Here is a 6,342-nt window from a genome sequence, read left to right as displayed (position 1 = left end):
GTGGTGGTGGTGGTGGTGGTGGTGGTTGGTGTGCTGGTGACGGGTTGGCTTGGTGAAGGTAGAAAGAAGAGTGGAGCGATGGTGTGACGACGGTGGTGGAGACGATGATGGTAGTGGTGATGATGGTGATGGTGGAGGTGGTGTGGTGATGGTGGTGGTGAAGGTGGAGGTGGGTACTCGTGAGAGGATCCTCGCCGTGTGGAGTACTAAGGAGTAATGACATGGTCTAGGAGATGCCAGTCAGTTTTGTAATAACGCCTGTAAAAAGTGAATTTACAGGAGGAACAAGGTGGGGAAACGTGGCTGAGTCCAATCCTGGTATCCCTCGGGTTCGACAGCTTGGCCAATAGGAGCGCGCCAATTCTTCGTCTTCGTATTTTTTCCGGAATTTTTTCCACTCGTCCTCGACGAGAACACCTTCTCGTAGATACTTTTTTGATTTCGCCATTGGTTTGGGTGGCGATACCTTTTGATGCCGGGAACGGATCGGAACAGAATCGAGCATTTCGAATCGATTATCGTTTCGAGAGAATTCCTAGAACGAGCCGCAAGAAATGGCATCGTGGATCTTTTTACGAGAATTTTAAATCCGAGACAAGGGATAAGGCGGTCGGTAAATATCGAACAAAGGGTGGATTGTCAGTAAAGATGGGAATCAGGCGTCGTTCGAAAGGCGAAATCGTACGTGTCGATACGCGATGGCGCAGGCTGCGCTGTCATTACGGTGCATTATTCATGCATCACCAGCCACCCGGTACATTTAACGGTGAACAATATCGTGAAGGATATGTCAATAAGGTGGTACCGCTGTTAAAAAATAATCTGCCACGAGGACAGTCTGGTGACGAGAAAATATGATTTGCCTCGTAATAACCTCGGCCGTCGATGGATCACGACGATAACTTATTCTTTATTGCATAACAGTAACTTACTTCTTTCTGTCACGATGGATACCGCTCCACGCTTCTCCTTAATCCTTATTACTTCATTTATCACGAGGAATCGCCACCTCGACTCGTCCTTTCCTTCTTATCACCTGTTGCAATCGTGAAATCTAATCACTCGATATGTTTCTCGTTATCGTCACTTATTATCACCTTTATCGGTGACAAAAAAAAAATATTCCAAATAAAACGAATTTGTATATACAACTTTTATAGTCGAGACGAAACGAAGAATAAATATTGCAAAGGAAAAGAAAATCAAACGGCGCAAAATTCGAACGATCCGTCAACCGTTGAACGAACGGAATACAAACGACCAGGGCAAGCTTGACGGTCGTTTCCAAGAGTAATAAAAAGGGTCATTGTTCGGCAGGAACTACTGTCGCTTCGAGAAGCGTTTCCGCGAAGATTCCGTTTCGCACTCGTCTAACGGAACCGGGAGCATCCTCGACCCATGGAAATTGTCGAACAGTTGAAAAGAATTCAACGATTCAAAATGTCTCGTATAGTTAGAGCGAAGAAATTACAGCTCGTAATTTTACAAACTAAATTTGACGTTTTTGGGTTCGCTAATTATTCCCTCGCTCCCTTCCATTTAGTGTCATTAGTTTCCTGCACGAAGAAATCTGGGAATATCATATCGATTGCAATTTTATTTTTACGTCTGTCGAGAATCCGAACATCGCCTATTCCAATTAGAAATAGAGAGAAGAAATAATTTAAGGATAAGGATAGCAGTGGATCCGTTTCGAATCTATCCACCTCTCGATCGGCTTCGTGAAAGGAAATCTTTCGATTTGAGACCACTAAAGGTTAATTGACGCGATCCTATATACTGGTAATTGGATCAATACTCGTTGCTTGTGTGCATTCGAAGCCTGGAGGGTATCGATGAATCGGCCGAGTTAGATTTGATACGCGTTGCGCGAATAGGCTACCGTTCAATGTTTTCTCAGAGATTCTGGTTTCGCGTAACGGGATCGTATCCACGGAAATTGACAAAATTGTCGAGGATACGGTAACAGCGGGGAATCTTCGTTGCGTAAGAATGTTCCGCGTGTCGGGGGGCAAGAACGGTTTTCGTTTTCAATGATGTTTATAGCTTCGAGTGTTCACCACTTCTCGAAGAATATTTTTCTGGAATTTTATTGTTTGGAATATCCTTTGATATTTTATTATGTGAAAATATCGAATATTCTGGGAAATTCGTGTGACTGTAAATTTTTTTCTTTGAATAAAGAAAATTTTTCTTATTTAAATATCTATTGCTCGTTTCTTGAACTCTGGAATCAGTAAAGTAAATTTATAAATTTTATAAAGATACGTGGAATTCATGTACAATTTTAAAAGATTATTTTTTCTAAATGATCTTCAAAAAAAAAAGTATGACATGATTAAATATACCAAGCAAAACTGAAAAAAAAAAGGTCAGAATAATTCTCCACGTCAAAAGTAGAATTAAAAATATCAAAAGCTTAACCAAACTTACTTTAAAAAAAAATCAAATAACATCATAAACTTCATATCTTTCATTTTGAATAATATTTTGAAAAAAAAAAAAAGAAAAAGAACAAGCATCCACCACATATGTGGAGAAATTTCGATACACCGCGTTTGAAGTAACGGAGAACGCATCGAAAATTGAAGAAATGGCCGATAGGATAACTCGCAGGGCAGTTTCGCGTCCATGGAGGAAGATAGCGCGGATAGAAGAAGGTAAAGGAAAAAGAAAAAGAAGCTGGGGTTCCGGGTTCGATTCCCAGGGCTGACTCGAGAAACGCCGCTTCCCTCGACCGATCTAGATTGAGAAGGAACGAAGGCGCCTACCGGCCAGAAACACGAGCTCTGGTAGCAATAAATTATTGTAGCACGAATGATTTCATGGGCAAGGGGTCAAACGAGCCGAACGGAACAACGGCTATTATACGGCAAAGGGGATGATCAAGACGTCGCCTCGAATCGGAAGTTCATCAAGCTTTTTTCATTGTTTCTATCGCGGTATCCGAGGGATTTATGAAGAGGCACGTGTATATGTGTGTGTACGTGTGTTAGAAATGCATTTCGTGATCCAGAGAGGTTGATCCGATCTTCGAGTTGGGTTTGTTAAGGGCGTGTGTTAAGATTTTGCTTAAGATTCGGCCGCTTGCAGGTGTACCTTTGTGAAATTATAAGTGTACTATGATGGAAGGCGAGAGTTAAAGACGAAAGGTCTTTAACTACAATAGGCGAAAATGTTACTTCTGTTATATTTAATGTAAAGATTTTTAGTGATATATATTAATTTGTTACGTAATTTTAAATGTAACGCAATTGATTTGAAAAGCTAGTTTCATTAAATTGATATCTTCTATTTGAAATAACTCTGCATGGAACTTATTATTTTGTACAAAAATTAACAAATAAAAAATTCCTCATGGAGATCACCAATTCCATAAAATTGCCATTTCTCATTCTCTCTTTTTGAATACCACAACTCGTAAGTTTTTCTTTTCAGAATTTAGCACAAAAACAACGGTCCCTAATCTCCTTTCATTGTCAAATTATTCCTCGAAGGATCTCCTAAACTTGGCATACCAACTTCTCAAATCGCGAAATCATCGTGAGAACCGCGCGAACGACGATAAAAAAGGCAGAATTGTAAGGTCGAAGCTGTTCTTTCGCCAGAAGTCCTTTGTCCGTGTCAAATTATCCGCGACGATGGTGTCACGGATAAAAGCCCACCTCCGTACGGGCAACTTGGGATAATTCGCAATTTACTCCAACTTGTGGTTCCCTTTCTTTCTTATAGTCGCCATTGAGCTTGGAAGCAAAAGAGCGACAGCTCGGTGAACGTGGCCTCTAACATCGAGAGGTCGATCGTAACCCACGATAATCCACGGTTGACGCTGCATTACGAATAATGCAACAGTTGCCGTGATTCGACTTCTGGTACCATTGTTTCCCTACTGTGTGCGAACTTTAGGGACCGTCGATGTGTAAAACAACAAGCCACGCTTCTGTTTTAAATGATTCTTCACGCGGAATCCTATCGTGAAGCAATTTAATATCGTTACTGGCAATGAGTGATTAGAATGAGTAATCGAAGATAAAAATGGTTATTAAATTTATATAAAGAGTAAAAATAATTTTTGTATCTTTTCTTATTCTTGATACTTCGTTCCGAGGAAATGGAAATAAATGACATCGATAGTGAAGAGAGATATTCTTCGATAATCCAAAATTGAAGGTAAGCTTATACGATCTATTCCTGTAGCTTGCGTTACCAGACCTTGGATAAAGAAGGATTTCGCGGTGATTGTAGGTATTCTCTACACAATGATCTGTAACGAGATTAAGCGGATTGAACGCTGTCGTTTAGTTGTATATTGCGGTTCAATTACGGATTACGATTTTTGCAACAGTATTAGCAATCTTTATAAAAGCATCGTGATCACAATTGATGAAATATTATTTTTAAATCTTTTTTAAAAAAAAAAAAGAAAAGAAAAAAATTAGCATACGTGATTAGTAACAATGTGTCAATAGGTCACGAAAACTTTGGTATTTTTATTTAAAAATCTTCCAATTTTGCAAGAGCTTTAATTAATTTAAAAAGCTTTATCAATGAATTAATGTCGAATCTTCTACAATTAAATTGAATTCAATGAAATTGAGTTCATCTAGAAAAGAGAAAAAATCAATTCTGATCAATGCAGTCCAAGGATTACGCGAGCAAGCGTGCCTCGAGAAAAAGGCACTCGTGTTCAACGGTTGGTACACAAACAATTACGTCTAACAACTCGGTATTTAGCAATTTCTGCGGCTTCGTGCCCTAAGTCGAGATTGTTCGTTCTGTTCCCCAGTGTCACTGTCAATGAGACTTCCCATGGAACTCGTCTCGTGCGTGGCCTCCTTTGCGAATAGAAACGCAACGCCAAAATTGCACGCGAGCTACACCGTACGACCTGTTTTCATCGTATACAATTTATCTTCTCGTTGCGATAATTCTTCCTCAAACACGCGACCGTCTCGTTACAGTCGAACAGACTTGCATCTTCGTTTTAAAATGTAATATAAAGCACCAATTTTTGTTTGGAAAAGCGTACCAATCGTAAAAATTAATACAAAAGATGCTTTAGGTTTTCATTTTCGATGAAATTTGATGGCGATGCTAAATTTAAATAATATATAAAAAAAAAAGAAGAAGAAGAAAAAGAAAGAAAGATAAGATATTTTAAATATGAAACAATCATCACGTTGAATTTCACGAAAGCTGTGACATTTGAGACATTCGAACTTACATTCGAATAATCTTCCAAGTCTGTCCAATATCTGCACCATTTAATTACATTCATTCCCGGTGACTTAATCGCGATAGTAATTAACATTCCGACCGGTTTACTGAACTCGAATGTTACCCTTCCACAAAAATAAAGGAATTAAGATTCCTTTCCTGGTTGAAGTTCCAGTTGATTCGCATCGGTTAACCAAAAATCCGCTTGCAAGGGCAAACTCCACGACATGGAGGCCAGAAAGGATGTTGAGAAACGTGCGGTTACGACGTCTTGCCGGACGAGGATAATGGACGGGAGCAACACGGAGAGGTTTCGAGAGATGCCGGGTAACCGAAGGTGTTCACCTGGCCGCGCTTCTGTTCCTGTTCTGTCCCTCTTCCCGGGGCCGATTAAAAAGTTCGAACCACTTGCCGCCAGGATACCTCTCTTGTCGGTGTCTTAACAGCTCATTAACCACGTCCAGACCCCGACTGACCCCAGTTTGCATAAATTATACCTGGCCTAACAGCGCTATTGAGTCCACGACCTTTGAAGGCTTCACCATGGATAATTCCATAGGAGAAAGTAGATGCCATTAAAGTTATCGATGAGTTCGTGACGTTGGTTGGTATTGTTATATCGTAGTTGGTTGGAAGAAACTTGAGTTTTGAATTTGTATTCAAAGTTGACGTAATAAATTTGTAATTTACATTGATAAGTAACATCGATAAATTTTGTATCGTTTAAAATATGGATAGAGATACGTTAAAGATGATTTTGGAAAATTCTACTTGGATTATAGAAATTTGAGGAATATTGTATTTCAGAAAAGAGAGTTTTTTCTGACTGGTTGTTTATACCGTTATCTTTTTAGTCCTAAGTGGAACAGAAATAAAATCAATTACGCATAGTGAGAAAGAGGTTAATTTCTGCGATAATCAAATTAAGATAAAAATCCGCGAAGATGAATCTTACGCGAAAAGGCTCGTTAAACTTATCAAAATAGGGTAATTAACGTATTTCGTTCGCACGAGCCTGTAAAGGAGCTAAGGTACACCGTTACATTGTTTATATTACAAAATGCGTAATAGATGAAATGCTGCGATGTCGGAAGACGATGAAATGATAAAGCACACGAGAAATTT

The 6,342-nt window shown here is 39.4% G+C and overlaps 1 long non-coding RNA gene across 1 annotated transcript in view; it reads left to right on the top strand.

Moving 5' to 3' along the window:
- LOC102672114 overlaps positions 1–6,342 on the top strand; it is a 165,077-nt gene that overhangs the window by 142,968 nt on the left and 15,767 nt on the right. The window lies entirely within an intron of this gene.

Source organism: Apis dorsata, unplaced genomic scaffold, assembly GCF_000469605.1.
Source record: "Apis dorsata unplaced genomic scaffold, Apis dorsata 1.3 scaffold_327, whole genome shotgun sequence".
In the NCBI taxonomy this organism is placed as follows: Eukaryota; Metazoa; Arthropoda; class Insecta; order Hymenoptera; family Apidae; genus Apis; species Apis dorsata.
This window is presented reverse-complemented; position numbering and strand designations above follow the sequence as displayed.